The following is an 18,561-nucleotide window of genomic DNA, read 5'->3' as shown; positions in this document are numbered from 1 at the left end:
TGGGTGTCTGTTGTGACACAATAACTCAGGAAATCCATTTCTGTTCAACAAAGTCCATACTGGCTTTTTTTATTGGCTCTAGAAAATACAACTTGTTTTAAAAAAAAAAAAAAACAACAAATCAATAACACTGGAGAACACTAATCAGTAATAAGGGAGTTTATTAGGTTAAGTATTGTGGCTTTATACGGGGTTACTATGGGCTACAAATCAGATTTTTTTCAAGGCAAATTTTGAAAAGAAATTGACAGTCATTTAGAAAGATCTGAACAAGGTATCAGTTTCAAAATAGCCTCTTCTAATCCAGTGCTCTGAGTTTCTTTGATTTCAACTGAGACTAATGAGCTTTATTATTATTACCATGAGCTATTAAAAATAAGATCTTGAATGGCATCATAAACATGAAAGTTTTGAATTATTTGAAGACTACTAAAATGCTTTGCTACAGCATTTATACATGCTTCAGTTTCTCTGCTCTTCATGCTGTAAGGTTGAATGAGTTAACCTCCGCCCCGGATTTAGCTCCGAAGAAACAATTTTCCAAGGCAATGTAAAGTCTTAGAACTGGAAATAGGGATTTAGAGTTGGAAGCGAGCTTGGTAGACAGAAGCAATGAAAGTCCCAGAGGGGAATTGTAGTCTTTAGTTACTCGTGCATGCAGCAAAAGCATTTGAAAATATGGTCCCACAGGACTGAAGACTGTTTAGCTGAAGTCTTCTATGGGACTTCCCATGGCCCTGACCATCTCCACCTTGCAGCATGTGTTAGTACCACCACTTGTGTGACTATGCAGCGAGCCAGCTTGGGAAACGGATCCATCTGAAACATGTTTTTTGGGGGTCATGGGGCGGAGAGTGCCCGTGTTGGTGGGGAAAGATGACAATTTTAATCTAGAAGAGCTCCCTGAGCTGTCATCCTGTAAAGTCAGAGTGGCATTTGTGGCGACAAAAAGGTTATGATGGGAATGCATAGTTGAGGGTCCTACATCAGCTGGATAGACTAAAATCTATCTAAATTGCTATGGAGAAGACAAATGAGAAAATGTTGCAGCAGGATAAGTGATAGTTCCTGTCCCTCTTGCTGGTAAAAACAGAATTGGATTGAGTTTGCTGCACAGTAACTGACAAATATTGGGTCCCTCATTACAGTTTACTTTTGGTCACATATACTTCTATTCAAAGTCTTCTTCAGGAACTAAGCATATTTCATCTCATACTGGGACTACTGGGTTAAAACTATACTACTGAATTTTGTACAGTGGATAATGAAAGAATCTGAGCATTTTACAAGTTTGCATTGGAGATTTATTTAAAAAAAGTCTATGAAAAGCTGCTTAAAGCAACCCAGGAAAAAATTTCAAGATGTGCGGTGTCTCATTTTTTATTAAGTTTATAAACTAGGCCTCTGGCTCAGCAACACAAATGCTCAAAACTTCAAACACATAAATAAGCCTTTCTTCAAGGCATGTGGTCAAGACTTTGCAGCATCAGAAGTAATAATGACTAGAAAACAATAAAATTGATATTAGTATGTTGAAGGAAGGAGATGAAATTGATACAAGTCACTAGAAATCTGGCATGCAAAACTTTTCTTGTATTGTTTGGTACTTTTTGTTGTGATCATCTTCTGAACTGACAAGACCAAAAGAAGCTGTTAAAAATCTTTAGTGAAACTTGATTAGTATGTGGATTGGAATTTGTCAGCAGCAAAACCATTACCAAATTGTCATCAAAATCATGAAACAGAAAACATTAAGTTTGAAAACGCAGTTTTCTCTCAGAATTTGAATGAAACAGAGTTGGTAGATTTTTGCATATTTTTTTTTTTATTCAGACAATACCCAAGACATCATAGAACATGGGGCAAGAGAACAGGAAAAGATTAAGAGTAATTTAACACTGTACTTAAAGAGGGTTCTTAATGGACTAGAAGAATACTGGAAAATTATGTCAAAAAAACCATAAATTGATGTAAGAGCAGTGACTGGAAATATTTTAACATATACCTCCACACACAAAAAAAAAAATGACGTTGAAATGATAGAGGGAATCCATTATGTGAGTTTTTCTCTTATGCTTATGATAGCATTAAGGTCAGAATATTAAACAGAGAATGCTTAAGTGCACTGTCTTACTGACTGAATTAGATCAAGAAGAATGGCAGGCATAAGAATACAATTGCAAGAAAGCAACTGATGTGTCCAAAGCCATAGGCAAACCTGTAAAAAAAAAGTCAATCAACTTTACAAAAAAAGTGATTAGAAAGAAAGATGGGAAGGGCTGTATGCTGTGATGGCATATATTATCAAGAAATAAGCATTGTTTCTTTGGATATCAGTGCTAAAAATATAAGGCATGTGGACTTGTATCCTAAGGATATCTCAAATGAATTAAATGAAGAAAACAGTGTGGTATAACTTCTGCATCTGAATGAAGCTAAAGGAAACAATATAAATGTTGTTCTTATATACAAAATACAAAGAACAGCTTCTCTAAAGAAGGACATAAATAATTACTCCCCCTCCCCCCAATTATGAATCATGTAAATTCAGTTCTGACTTACTGTTACATGTGTGTTCTGAAACTTTCTGAGTTTAGTGATCAGAAGACTCTTGAATCTAAAATCTTGAAAGCTTTAACATCAGGAAAATATTTATGTGGTTTATAAAAAGAGTATATGGTATATAAGTGTTTGGTACATGGACAAAAGACAACAAAAAATAAGTACTCTGAAATACATTGTTCTTAGACAGGAGACATTTGAAAATGAAAAAAAGAGTTTAGAATCCCAAGAACTAGTGTGATGTTTTCCTGGGAAAAACAGATTTTGTTTAAAAAAAATCACTCTTACCAAATGAAATTATTCTCTATTTAGTACAAATTAGAAGGAATGAAGTAGGTTTTGTGTTATTCCACAGTCTCACTTCTTCGACATAGCATTCTCACAACAGCATCACTTTCAAATGCTATTGGTATTTTTGAGGCTGCTGTAGTCTCACAGAGGCTGTCGTATTTCTGTGCCCCTGGAAACTTGCATACCCAGGAGAAAATGCTTTTCACTAAGGATTCTAGAATTTGTACTTTTTCTGTGCTGATAAATTTTAGATTACTAAAGAAAAATTATTAATGAGAATGGGAATACCAATTTTCCTTCATTTGGATTCTCAGAATATCTCAACCAGTTTCAGAAATCTTTGTCTAATGTGGTGAGGAAAACATAAGGATTTCTTGAGACAAATCTTGAGGAAAGCCATGTAGTTGGGTAGTTTCCTGTGATTCTAAATCAAGTTCTGTGGCTTGGCTTACCAAACCTATTTAAAGAATAAATAGCAATTATAGAAACCACAGTATGCAGATAAGCTATTTAATTTGAAATCCCAAACTAGATGTTCTTCTAAGAGTTGAAACAATATCAAAATATTCCTTCAGTAAATCTGCAAAACATTTTCAGTTGTGTGAATTTTTATATTTACATTTTTGTCAGGTTCCTGATTGCTTCTCCACCTGTTTTCTGTGGTTTTACTGGATTTCAATGAAAAGTGAATAAGACTATGAAAACCTGCAAAATATTATTTTTTCACAGTTGACATTTGGAGAATTTCAAATGATGATTATCCGATAGGTTCCACATTACCATTGTCATACACCATTTCTCAGAGTCCCAGTCTATTCTCAGACAATTTACCCTTGCTACCTGTAGAGTTTTGCAGAAATTAATCTGTGGCAGAACATCCGACACCCATCTGAATGCCTAGCTTAAAATGAGAGGCAGCTGTTCTTGGAAAAGAGAAATACTTGAAACTTGGTGGCTTCAGAGGACATGGAACATTTAGGGTATACCTGGGTATTTATCAAGCTTGATTTTTGAGAAATACCTAGTAATTATTTTACATGATGGGGCCTCTTTCTATTTTGTATTTTTTTAAAAAAACAAGGTGATTTATTTACATATTTAAGATGTGGTTGCCATTAAATCATAAAATTTAAATTGTATGTTGTGATATAGTTTAGGATAAATTTTATTATCCTACCACAAGCTCTTTAGGCATAACGCTTGGGCCAAACACTATCTATAAAGCCCTGATGGACATGCATCTTCATGACCAAATGCTGCCTGTAGTGACTGCTGAAGTTTGGGGAGAGAAGTGTAAGAGGAATAATGTTGAACCAGCCAGTAGCAACAGAGTCATAGGTGGTAGGAGAAGAAGGAAGGGAAGCCAAAGAAAATGAAACTGCAAAATTTCTGTCACATATGAGAACACCATCAAGACTGGTCATACCATTATGGGAAGTAATAACAGAGTACTGGAAGAGGGATTCTGTGAAATAACCAGGTATCACCCTGGTGATACATACATAGACTGTGAAGCTATGTCTAATTTTCTTACAATCTAGCTGCCTTAAAAGAAAAAAAGCACAAGCAAACAAGCGCTGTCATTGGTTTTGGTTAAGAATATTCATAATGTAAGAGTAGCTGTTGTCCTTAGAAATGACAAGCACTTAAAAGAGTTTTGACATTTTAAGTAGTAGATTAAATTAATCTTTGCTATAAGGGATTCAGTGTGCCTGTAATTTAAAAGTGATATGCCTATTTATGCTGGTGGTTGCATGTGGTATAGTGTAATCTGTAGACTAATGGAGGCAATATTTCTTTCATTTGTGTTTGGTCTCTCTTCTTTAGAAATTGCTGTAACTTCTCCTGAACGCTTACACTGAATGATCTGAATCCTACCATGGTTTCTGGAACTATTAGATTTATTTAAAAGAATTGTTTCCCTCTTTAAAAATTTTCAATTTCTGCTGTTTGCTGGGTCCCTTATGCATTTTGAAAGGTTGCCATCAAGCATCTGTTTTTTTCCATAAATTAAAATCTCTGAAGCAAAAATATTAACAATATTCCTTCACACTGCCTGAAAAAAGTACAATGTAAGAAACAAAATATAAAACATGCCCCATTTGAATGTTTTTCAGTGTTTAGACCCATAAATATATTCTGATAAATACTTGACTAAAATGGCACAAGTGAGTATTGCTGTCATTTTGGAAACGTGTAACATTATGAAAAGCAATAAAGGGAGCTCCTATTTACCCAGAGAAGGAATTCCCCCTCCTCTTTCTATTTGCTTGTTTTCCATAAGAAAATGAGCTTTAATAGGGGAGCATTTGATAGAAATAAATTAGTGCCATTTTATTTGACAGTTTTTTCTAGCTGAAGTAAAGAAAGGAAATAGAAAACCAAATTATGATGCACTCTCACATTGTGTGAAACTCCTCTGCCATTTTAAAATAACAACAGAAGAACGTTATTTCAATAATCTGTTATTTAAAGAAGCTCAATTTACAAATTGCAACATTGCCAGTATTGTAACTTTGCATCCAGAAGAGCTATCGTAGGAAAAAAACCCATGTCCTTCCACAATTAAGAATTGAAATGTTCTCTGAGTGGTTTGAACTGAATCCTACATTATACAACTTATATTCTCTATTTAAAATAAGGAGTTAGCAGTGATAAGGATTTATACTGCTTATAAGGGATTTATCATCTGAATAAACTAAAGGTGTTAACATTTTTGAAGGCAAATAGTGAAAGTTCCTGTGGGCAGTTCTGTGACAATAAGAGTCAGTGGTCTCTAAGTGAGTCTTACACTTCAGAGAAATACCTATTTTTTGCCCAGTTACCCCTCTATGGTCTACACTATCACTGTACCCAGTCTAATATCAAATTGATTAAACAGGAGTTTTTAATTTCAGAATTATGATCTTTCTTTCAAAGTACACTTACTGGTTTTTTTTACACCACCATGAATTGAAAAGAGAGAAATTGCACACAAAATTTGAAAAATACCCAACTACATAATTCTTAGGAATTTTACTTCTATACATTATTACTTATGCTGACACAGTTTTATCAAATAGATTACTTCTGCTAAAATATTTTTTTTAGGATTAAAAAAGGGGAGAAGGCCTAAGTCCCTTAGTGAGTAATTTTATATACTGTATACAGTTGGGATTGAATTTTGTCTTGCAGCTCAAGAGATCTCCGTCAAGAAACATTTGATTATCCAGTCATTACACCAATACAAACAAAACATAGTCTCTACATCTTACTGCACAAATTAAATCACAAAGGATGGTCATTAACCAGTTGGAAAGGATAACAGTTTGAATACCAAACTTCTGCTTGTTGCAGCAGAGTTTATCTGAAAAACCATGTAAAGTAAGCTTTTTATAATATATTTTTTTAAATTCCGTTCCTAAAATCCTCTTAGCCCTGTAAATTTTCTCTAGGAAATTTTTGTTAGATGATTCTTTGTGGCAGAGTTATATGTTTGTACTGTACTTAGTATAATAGAATTCTACTCTTAATGTCTTTTGTCATGCAGTGTAGATGCAATGCAAACAGTTAATACATTTTGGTAATAGTAATAGCATTGCTGTTAACATGTTGAGTGATGGCTGATTGCAGGTATCTCATGATGACAGATGAACTTTGATCATTTTAGTGGAATAGCTGTATTGTTTACCAGAGATGTGAAGATCATGAATCGGCGTGAATCAGCTAGGTGGCATTTAAAATTGCGAGGCTTACAGCTGCTTACTGATGCAGGTTTAAACAAGTATTTTTGTGTGGCATAAGCTTGTTCTGTCTTTTATACAGACACATTTTGAAATGCAGGTTCCTGAACCTTATCATTAGGATGATGATTTTGGTAATTTTTTAAGATGATTTATCATCTCACTATGGGATTTTTGGAAGTAGATAGTGAGTGAATGTTAGAAGGAATTCTACTGTTTTGGTTTTTGGAAACAGCAAGAGATTTTTATCATCTTTTGATACATAATTCTGAAGATGTATATCTGATGGCATAATTATAGAGGCTCTTGCTGCCCCTATGCCTACATCTTGATGTCTGTTTAGACACATAATCTAGCTATGCATTTATACACTGTATATAAAAGTCACTGGGTCTTTTGTGTGTCTGTGAAGATGAAAATCTTAGGTTCTATAGAAATATCAATATGGAAAGACCACCAACACAATGAATGTAGTAGATAACTCTTGAGTAGCAAATATTTGCTGACCACATTGCATATAATTTGATCTGATTACATTATCTATATACTGTGTAATTGTGTACCCCCCAAATATAAATTATTTTTAAGTCTAAGTCTAGAGTTCAATTTCTGTTAAAAAAGCTAGTGTAATAACCTACTAATTTAAAAGGTTTATACCTTACAAACAAGCAAACAAAAAGAGTAAAAGTGAATATCAAGCAGGTTCGTGTGTGTGCGTTAATGAAAGCAGGAAGAAACATAGTTTTGAATTAACAAATTGATTGAAATATAACCAGTGCAAGTGAAAATAGCTCTTACAATTTACAGGAGACTAGTTGAATAACAGTATATTTTAAAATCCATTTTTTTAAGATAAGTTGAAAATCAATACAGTCCTATACTTTGCCCCTGGGTATAAATTACACCTTCTGGAAACAATAATGCATATTTATTCTAAGAAAGAAGAGTCTGGCCTTAACAGTTAGTCAAAGAAAGGAGGTAGGTCAATTTGAGTAGAGGAACCAATCTATCAATAAAATTATAATTAGCATCTCTGAAATGACCAAACAGAATTCTGCAACTTAGTGTTCTGAATATTTCATTTGGAAACATAAGCTGTGTCCATGTATAATTTTTTCTATCAACTGACTTTGAAACAATGAGGCCAGTGGAGATTTAGAATTTTAAATTATTCTAATTCTTGACAGTGTAATACATTTGTTAATACACCAGCAATGTAAAATCACTTCAGAGATATATAACCTACAAACAAAAATCTAGTGTAAATTCCTAACTTTTTTAGTTATTAATTGCTTAAAAATTCTTAGAAATACATGTAATAAAACCTGTCTTCACCAACTGTTTAGGTAGGCTTAATTTTAGAAACATTTTCCAAAGAACAGACATGTGTTAGATGTGTTATCAAATGCATCTAAGAGCTTTCATTGAAAGTAAGTAAAGCAAAAAATGCTGAAAATTCAAGCATCAGAAAAAAAAAACTCTAATGAAAAAAACAAAGGAGCAAGTGATCACTAGCAGAACCGTGCTTCTATTAGTTAGTAGTGATTTAATAATTATGTACATAGAAACGTGGAAAATCTAAAATTCAGCAGATGATTGGTGTAGAAGCTCTTTTGCAGTCATAGCTCCCACAAAAAAGCACCCTGTACAGAAAGGATTATTAGTAATTTATTTATTTTTTTTCAGGACTCATAAATCTAAGAACTGTCTTAAAAAATAAGCACAAAATCAAAACAAAACAAAAAACGCTCCGTATAGGAGATGTGACAATGCAAGAACTCCTGTAGTATATTTCTGCTGAGAATGGAAATAATAACTCTGTCTCCTACGACATCTGATCTGGTTAAGGTGTTCATCTGCTGAGAATGTAATTGTGATATTGCTGAAAAAGCAGTTCCTGAATCAGAGCTGTCCAGAGAACAATTCAGTTTCACTGAAGTTTTCAAGGTTCTTGTTTCTGTTTTGTTTTGGAATGAAAACAAACCTTTCCAATATTTCCTTATTCAATACAAATTGAGTCTTTTTCATGTTTGTTTTGTTGGTTTTTTTTTTTTTTTTCCATGTCAGTGGATCCCCCTATGTTGTCCTTCAGTCTCTAAGCAGACTTGCAGAGCAGCACTGAAGTTTGGTCTCCTTTCTCTCCTTGCACCCTAGGACATGGCTCTGGTCTCCACTTCTCCACACTGTGCTTCTGCTTCTCTAAATCCCTGATTTCATTCTACATAGTTAAATCCTAGTCACTCACACAGAAGGGCACCGATCTTGCCTGGTAGTTTGTGATTGGCACTCATTGTTAATTCTTGAAGATGACCTGGGTCAGTCTGTGTAATGGTGTGTCATCTACTGCTTAAACCCAGGCCAAATGCCAGTCTGTAATGTAATGCATATCAGTTTCTGAAATCTTATTGGGCTGTTCCTAGAATTTCACTTTTGCCAAGGTCTACTTTTGTTGAAAATATTATGACCCTCTCTATCATCAGAGTTATCTTATACTCTTCTTGTAGCAAAAGTAACTTTAAATATAGTGTTTTAAGCAACCTTCATAGAATGCTTATGAATTGGTTGAGGATAAAATATTTAGGCACTTCTTAAGTTCCCTTGTATTTCTGTAACAAAGATAAAATAAGGTTTGAGGAATCAGAAGATGGAGGAATAAAGACTCACAGAACAGAAATCTCTTGAGGCAAACTTATGCTCAGAGCTTCTTTTACCACCTACCCTTTGGAAATTTCTTTCTATATAGTATTTCAATCAATTCAGTGTTGAAATACTAAAATTTAGACCTTTTAAATTACAAGGAAGTTGGCTGGTATCACTTAATTTTTATGAAGTCTTTTATAAATCAGCAAAATCCTAATTCTGTGGACATAAAGAGTAAAAGCAACTATGTATGGTGATAGGAAGAGAAATATTTATCAGCTTTTTACTACATAGTGTGATATTTTGTGTGTATGATACTACTGGAACTAGTCCTGAGTGATAGTTCCATTGCTGCTCTCAAGACAGCAATTAATTACAGCAGTCTGACAATGCTGAAACTAATGCACACAGTGTGCTTGACATTTAGGCAGAAATTCCAGCCCTATTCTAGGTACAAATATTGTTGTCCACAGAACCTTTTTTTCTAGATTATACATGTAATATTACAATGGCACAGGAAAAAAACGAGGGTTGAATACTGTTTAAAGTGAAGGCTCTAGTATTACAGTAGTCAATAATATCTTACTGACTTATTTCTTTTTTCTTTGGCTATGTAGTTCTCTCATATAAGGAAAAATCTAAAAAAAAAAAAAATTAAAAAACAACTGGTTGCCTCTTTAAAAGAAATGAGGTCTTTATTGTGCCTTAACTGAGTCATTCATTATCACAGAAACAACTAGTTTTATTTTTCTTATCTTTGGTATAATCTTTATGAGTGTCATAGATAATAAGAACATTATCAGAATGAAAAGAGTGTGAAACTGCTTAAAGAAGTATTTCAGAATATCTCACATTACCTAATTTTATTGTTTAAATTGAGAGATAAATTCACTGTGTGCTGCACATGCTTTAAAAAGTACACATTTAATGATGGCTTTTTAGGTTCAGATCTACATATCTTTGAATGACTTCAAGGCAGATGTTCACTCAGTGACTTACATTGATTTCAAAAGGGGAAGTATTAATTCGAGTGAAAGCTGCTTTGTATTCAGCTGGTGTGTAATTAAGCATATCTATGCATACATTATCTATGGAGAAACTTCCCTAGTTTCCAATTTACTTTTTTTATATATAAATTTGTTTTACATGTATAATGTATATAATTCATATATGTTCATACAGGTGTGCAAATTTATATGGATATAAAATCTATAAAATCATAAATATGAAAACCAAGTAGATTTAAATATGAAAACCAAGATTTAGGAGACTAAATTGAGCTTCTTTTTAAATTATAGTCTGTGCTTTCAAGATTAAAAATAACTCTGATATGGGGGATGTAAAGGAAAGGATGTGTGTAATATGTTATTTTTACATTGAAGTGAGCAAAGAGAGAGAATGTTTATATGAAGAACTTCTTTGTAAAACACATTCCTTGCCCTGTGTTATAGGGTACCTCTGACATCCATCCTCTACATCCAAGGTCTAGAAGAGCTTTATTGCATTGCAGTGGAGGCATAGAAAAATAGTGACAGCTATTTCATTTAATAAGTTTGAATAATGGGCACTAAATAACAGTTTTTTACTCTCACTTCCATTGGCCAAATTAAAGCAGAGTAATTTATGCCTTGCTCCCTTGTTGAGTTCTTTCTGCTGTACTCCATTCATCTCAAATCAGCCTTCACTCATATGAAGAGTGTAATTTTATATGAGAAAAATGGTACCTGCATCAGACTGATTGTATGTTCATCCTTGTCTAATTTTTTATTTCATATTTATGAGAGGGTGAAAAAAAAAAAAAAAAGAAGTAGTTATTTATTGTTTAGCAGAAGTACATATTTTTCCCCTAAGAATTCAATATAATTCTGATTAACCCAATATCCTGAGGAACTTGACATTCTAAGGTTCTTGTGTGTTTGAAGATATGGAGGGTGGTGAATTGTTTAAAGGAAAAAAAAACTAGATCAAACAGTAACACATTAATCAGGATGGACACTTACAGAATGTGTTCCTGAGAGATACATTTGATTTTGCTGAAAGTGAGATCTTATTGTTTGCATCACTGTCATTACAGAGGGAATTCAACTAATTCTTCTAGAATGAAGCAGCGGTTTATAACATAAATATTAGTGAGGAATAGCATTAAGATACAATACTTCTTTAGGGCTTGCTTCAAAGAGATTAAATAAGAAAGATTTACATTACATACGCAGAGAGCAGGGATTTGAAACAATGCCATAAAGTTCAGGGTTTTTTTAATATGTGATGAATAAGTGTGTCAATTAAATAGCGTAATTAAGAGGAAAATTATGCTAAATATGTTTTAGATACCAACAGTGCAAAGTGAATAAGAGGAAATATGATTTTATGAAATACAAGCTTGATTTGTATCTACTGCTAAAATATTAGGTAATTCTTTATGGGGACACTATATATAATTAGTTACAGTCAGACTATGGTTTATCAGATAGCCCGGGTAAAGAAGGCAACAAAACTTATTCTGTTTGTAGACCAGTCCAGAAAAAAAAATAAATTAACTCTGTGTACCCAAAAGTCCTTTTTTCAGTGGCAAAGAAGTATAGAAGAGAATAGAGGAGTGTCACTCCCTCTTGAGATGTAAGAGTTTGGTGGTTAGTGAATATGTAGGAAGGCAGAAGGGAAGAATAAATTGTGCTAATTGTGCAGTTTCTGTTCTTACTTTTGTATTCCTCTTTTGTTTAGGCAAGTTACTCAATAAATGTAAAATACTCCCCTGAACCGGGATTAAAAAGTGATAAAAAGTAATTAAAAAGGGGGGGAATGGGGGGGAGGGCACAATTTGTTGTGTGTTGTTCTGTTTGCAGTTTTTTTCTTTTTTAAACAAGCTATGATTTTCCATTGTTTTACGAGTTAAGAAAAGGTCTTTTTCTAAGGCTCAAACTTTTTGTTTCTTTTTTTGAATAGTTTATTGTAATTGTTTTGCCTTTCCTATGTGGGACCCTCCTGCCGTTATGCATTACTTCATGAATGGATGAAAGTAATCCAGAAATGGATAATAAATAATAATGGTTTAATAATAGTTGATTTTAAATAACAGTGAATTGAGGAAAAAGAAAGGAAATAATTATTTTCCTTAATTTTTAATTATTCAAAGAGTTTGAAACTGGAAATTATTTTTTTTCTTTAATTCTTTATTTTTCTAATCTTTACAGTACCTCCTTATTAAAAACAAGGGTCCATTTAACTGCTATCAAATAGTCTTTCAAGTATATACCATCCTGTAAGATACAAAGATAACTTCAAAGAAGCAGACCTGGTCTCTAAACCAAACACAGAAAAAAATTCTTGTAGTCTTGTGGTGTTTGAAAGTCTCCTTCTACGGCAGCTGGTCTGCTCTGAAACTCATTGGAAAAGCAAAGTGTATGGAAAAGGATGGTGAATTACCCAGAACAGCTGTCAAAAGAAAAGTCTAGCAGTATGTATGAAGCGGGATATATTCCAGAGATATTCCTTTTTATTACCGGGAAAACAATGAAAAAGCCAAGTCATACATCTGCTTTTTTTTTTTTTTTTTTTTTTTTACTCTTCAAAACATGACACATGTACGTGAGAACTTTCCTGCTTTTTCTTATTCCCCATTTTCTTACATACAGGTATCATGAAAAGGCTTGAAATTTAAGTATACTACAATTTTTAGGCAAATATGTATTTTTAGATAGCTGTATGTCTTGCCTAAGGAAAGATTTTGGAAGCTTGTCTAGCAAGTAAAACTATTGAGTCATGTTTGAAGGGCAGCTTCGAATTTATCACACACCTTTCACAATTTCTTACTGCTGTAGTTACAGTTGCATAAACAGGCTAATATGTAGTGGAATGCACCCTTATAGGAAGGGAGGCTGTTATCTTGCATACTGATTCGGAAAATGTCTTAGATGTCCTGGTCATAGATATTGCTGTTGAAATACTGTTTTGAGAAGGTAAAAGTCAATCTGAAACTGTAGAGAAGGAAATATGAAGTCAAATTAGGTGGACAGTATATTCTGCTGAGGTGGATAAACAAGTCCATAAGACATTTGCTGGAGTATAGTACCTACAATACAGAAAGAAAGTTCATAAATTAGAAATTATTTGGAAGGGGAAAAAAAGCCATCAGAATGACTGATATACAGATTGAAGAGTTTAATTCTTTTACTCTACTTCGTCTGTCCAAGGTTAGTTTTGGAGGTAATCGTAATTATGGTATATTAACACAAGTACGAGGAAAAAAGACTTTTGATAATAGATAGCTCTTTAGTCTGAAGAAAAAGTTACAGCAAGTGACTGACAACGAATGGTTCTCTGGTTAAACTAGAAATATTATTAAAGTGTTTTTCCAGTGACGGTAATAAGTCACAAAGCAAATCCCCCACTCAGCAGAATTTTAACTCTAGAAAGTATATCCTTCTAGAGGTTGTATTCTAAGTTCAATCAAAAATTTGATGCAGTTTTTACCTGACATGCACTATGCATAAACTCAAAATTTATTTTAATAATCCCTATTAGGTTTAAAACATACAAATCTTTATATGAAATATAATAACATGGTTCTATGCCAATCTACAGTTCATACAATGTTATGGAGATAATTAAGATCAATTATGGAGATAAAATTAAGAACAATTACAACAACATGTAAGTACAGTGTATTAACCAAAAGGTTGACAGTATCTGAAATCATCCATGTAGGATGCTACAAACATAAGTTGCAAAAACTCTTTTATCACTCCAAGAACTTATTAGAGCTGGATAACATTTACAGTACTGTGAGAAAACAGATTTATGTGGGATGTTTGAACTAATGCTGAACCATGGAACTTGGGAGCATATACAAACAGTGAAAGCAGGCAGAATAGAGACCTTGGGAAAGAAAAATTTAACAAAAGATGATCAACTGCTAGAAGACTGTCCAGGCTTTAGAATACAAGGCAGGAGTACGAGATATTAGCATATTATTTGCTTGCTTTCCAAATAGAAAGGAAGCTGATAATGGATGTATTACCCACTAATTAATTTTATGTTTTCTCATCTTCTTCCTTCCCTTTCCAGCACTTCAACACAAATATTAAGGCTATGAAAACCAAAAATGTGTTCCTCAGGGGTCAGTGTTGGGACAAGTGCTGTTTAACATCTTTGTTGGCGACACGGGCAGTGGGATTGAGTGCACCCTCAGCAAGTTTGATGATGACACCAAGCTGTGTGTTGTGGTCAACACACTGGAGGGAAGGGATGCCATCCAGAGGGACCTGGACAGGCTGGAGAGGGGGGCCCATGCAAACTTCACAAAGTTCCACAAGGCCAAGTGCAAGGTCCTGCACATGGGTCAAGCCAATCCCATGCACAAATACAGGATGGGCCATGAGTGGGTAGAGAGCAGCCCTGGGGAGAAGGACTTGTGTCATGTCCCACCTGTGGAGAGGGAGGAGTGACTAAGATTTGCAAATCGCCTCAGTGTGGATTAAGGTGAAAAGGCGCTCAAGGTCTGTACATGCATCAACTTTAATGGGAGCATAGAGAACAAATATTCTGTAAATGCTGGCACTCTCACAATTATATCTACCTAATATATGCAGCTTTATGGGAAACCACTTTAACAACTTTAAGAGAAAAGAGAAAGAGAGTGAGAGGAAGAAAAGAGAGAGAGAGAGATCACCAGTCCTGGATCCACCAATGGGGGGAGTCGGTGTAGAGAGTACCCCTAGACTCATACGTGCCCCTATTTATTGGCTCCAGTTCCTGGACTTCTGAAACCTTCTCTCGCCCCAGTTCCAGGAGTGGTTGGGACACCAGTCAAATCAAGAGAAGCGACACTAGGCCCTTCCCCATGACTTACTTCTGGTCCCTCCTCTCGGAGCATTGCCTGGGCCCACAGTATAGTCACTTCAGGATTGTCCCTTACAACTTGGGGATATTAGTGGATGGAAAACTGAATAATTTAATAGAATTGAATTAATACAATTTTATTTCATTAAATATAAACAAATGTTAAGAACAGTCTAAATCATTAGAAATTTCTTTTTTTAAACTTCTAAGTAATCTCTGATATTACAAAAGTCAGTGCACATGGAAGACATGACACACTGTTTGTGTGGTAAACCAAGATCTTACCAGGTGGAAGTCAAAGAGAATATTTCTGTTCTGTAACATTTCTACTGCTTTTGCTATTTCTTTCTTGATTCAGATGTATTGTAATGACATCAATAATTTTTAATGTGTTCCCCACATAGAAGAATAAAAATGTGTCAGTCTTGTAGGAGACAAAGTGTTCTTTTTCAACCTCTTATCCCAGATCAGTGTTAAGGTATATAGTAAAATTCTTAAAGAAAGACATATCTCTGCAGTTGACCAAATATTTTGCAGCTTCCATAGATGATTATGACTACTATTAATGCATAAATAAACTCAGAAATCAATAGATCAAACATATATATGCCACTCTGGTCCATACACTTCAAAAGTGAAATACATTAAACAATTTTATGCATCTTTTTGAAAACAGTCTTCTATTCATTTATGAACACTGAGAAATATTGATATATGCAACTTATTTTATAAACAATGACATCACATAATGACTGTGCCACAACACTCTGATAGTAATAGTTTCTAGCTGAAGAGGGGTGTTTCTTTACATTTTGAATAATACATTTAGCCAACCTTTTACAATCAAAGGATTTCATGGATCAAGTGTTGTTTAGAGAAGTAGAAAGCATAAAAATTCACAGTTTGTGGAAAGTGATGATCCTTAAAAGAAGCTTACCTGCTTACCATGGAAAGCTCCTGCTATTTACTCAAAAGAAAATGCTGTTGTCCTCATATACTGAGTCACTAGACCACATATTTCCAGCCAGTCCAACATTTTAGCTTCTTTGTCTTAGAGGTCAAGGAAGGAATTATGGCCAGAATTTTTCTTTTTCCTGAACCTTTTCATCTTCCCTCTTATTTGTCACTGCCAACAGTTTCACACAAATTCATTTCTTGCACGTATAATCTGGAGATTATTTTTTATTTCTTTTTCTGCCTTGTCCAAAATACCAAGGGTATTTCTAATTATTAGTTACACACACACACATGATAAATATTTGTTGCTTGGCTTCTGTCTCTTACCATTGTTTAAGATGATGGATTCAACACACTGGATTCAGTTAAGCAATTTGGTGATACTTCTGAAAATATGAAATCAGTTGGTAATAACTTACACAAGCTCTCAGGGTGAAGGTGACATCAGTACTTTATACTACAGATTTATGTAATGTTTATCAGGTTGAAAGCATGAAATCTATTAACCTATTCAAGATGACGCAATGAGAGCTCTCAAGTAACAGATTATGGGTGAGTTCTGCTCAGTGTGATGAGAGCCTCTCTAGCCTGATGCACTTCGTATTAACTTTGTAAATCTTGAAATAAGACTTTCCAGACTGCTGCCCTTGGGCTCATTCCTGTATGCACCTCCTTCCTTAGGAGTGTGAGAAAATTTGGAGAAAGTGGAGGACATCTGTTCAGGAGATGATAGTGAATTTCGGACAGGGAAGGGACAGGCAAAGCAGTGAGAATGAATTATTGTGATGTATATGTTTCTTAGCTATCAGGTTTATTGTTTCTTTAGAGCACCCATATACCCTGCTTTTTAACAAAATAGATTAAGTTACTGCAACTTTTTTTTTTCCCCACTGGAAAAAAGTTTAGAGTCATGGTTCAACATTTAGCACTTCAAAAGTTTCAAAATATTTTACAAAATAAGTACCATCCTATCCATTCAACAGATGGAAAGATTGTGGTAATCGGCTGGAACACAAGGAAGAGAAGGAAATTACTGGGAAAATTACATGTACTAATCTCTAAACTTGATAATCCCTCCAGAGAAGACTAATTCTTACTACTGGACAGATAGTATCATCCCACTGCATATCATCAGCAATCTTACCTTTGGTAAGGTTAGCTACTCCTAACCTTGTTTGCACAGTTTGTAATGTGATGCACTTTATGGTTTAATATTGGAAGAACTGAACAGTTTTGCCACATCCAGGAAACTGCTCATCATTTTTAACACATCTGAGTAACTAAGCAGATTTCCATTCTAAAGTGTTGTATTTCCTTTAAAAAAATTACCTTGGAAGTATTACTACATTGGAAATTGAATTCTTGCTTTATGCAGTTAATTTTTCATGCTAAAATTAATTTTGTATTTGTAAAAATAAATACATTCTGTCAAGATAATTATACTCTAAAAATTAAGATGGATCTAGTAAAGAAAACTACTTGAGATTGGAATTTAGAATAAGGAAATAAGGCAATTCAATTTCTTTCCACTCACAAGTGAAATCTTTCCACATAGTAAGGAAATTACATATCTTTGAAAGAATTGATTGAATGCTATGTCACTTTCCTAACTTCGAACAGAGTTTTTGTAAAATCCTAGAGGTCTAGAGGGAAATACTTCCATACTCTTTATGTGCATATTCTGATGAAAGCGAGAAGAAAAGAAATGACAAGAGGCTGAGATCAGTTGTAACAAAGCTATATCAGAAAAGTCTGGTGAGAAGTGGAGTCAGCCATTTTACTCTAGAGTTTTTGCTACCAATTGTGTAATGAAAGAGTTTTGTTATGTTTCTGCTTCATAGAAGTGTAGAAAATACTTCCGCTGTTTCACAGCAGGACTATTGGGCAGAATTAAATGATCACTGGAGTTTTCAAGAAGTCTTTCAACCCTAAGGACTGATTTATTCTCTCATTTAGCAAACCATGTTAAACCTGTCCTGAAACATTGTATTTTCTTAACGTTTTACAAATATCCAGACCTACTGAGAAAAAAAATAATATACCCAAATACATTCAAGACATTATACAATAGGAAAATATATACAAAAAATAACATCAGAAACCTATCTCTGTTCAAGGATGATTGGAAGGGTAGGTATATGTAAGTAGATAACACAAGGATTAAAGATGCTGTATTTATACTATGCATTGAAGTTTCTAAGTACAGTAAGGTACCCCCAGTACATGCCAGCAAATAAATTGAAGTATTCAGTCCATTTCACCTTCTCACATTTGCTATTCATTCACCAAACCAGAAATAAAGTACATTGTACTTCAGGAAATAGTGTGGTACAGACCTGTGGTACAAATACTGTGGTACACACTCATGCTGGTACAAACCTGCAGCATAAACATAACATATCCAGAAAGATCCAGCACTAGTTTATCCTCTCAACAAAAGAAATTTTATTTTGAGGTAAATGTGTTAATTCCTACAAAGGTAATCTTAGCATAACTGAAAGGAGAGAGGCAGTGGGAGAATGACAACTCTTTGGAATAACCACTTCTTAAT

Source organism: Strix aluco, chromosome 4, assembly GCF_031877795.1.
Source record: "Strix aluco isolate bStrAlu1 chromosome 4, bStrAlu1.hap1, whole genome shotgun sequence".
Taxonomy (NCBI): Eukaryota; Metazoa; Chordata; class Aves; order Strigiformes; family Strigidae; genus Strix; species Strix aluco.
This window is presented reverse-complemented; position numbering follows the sequence as displayed.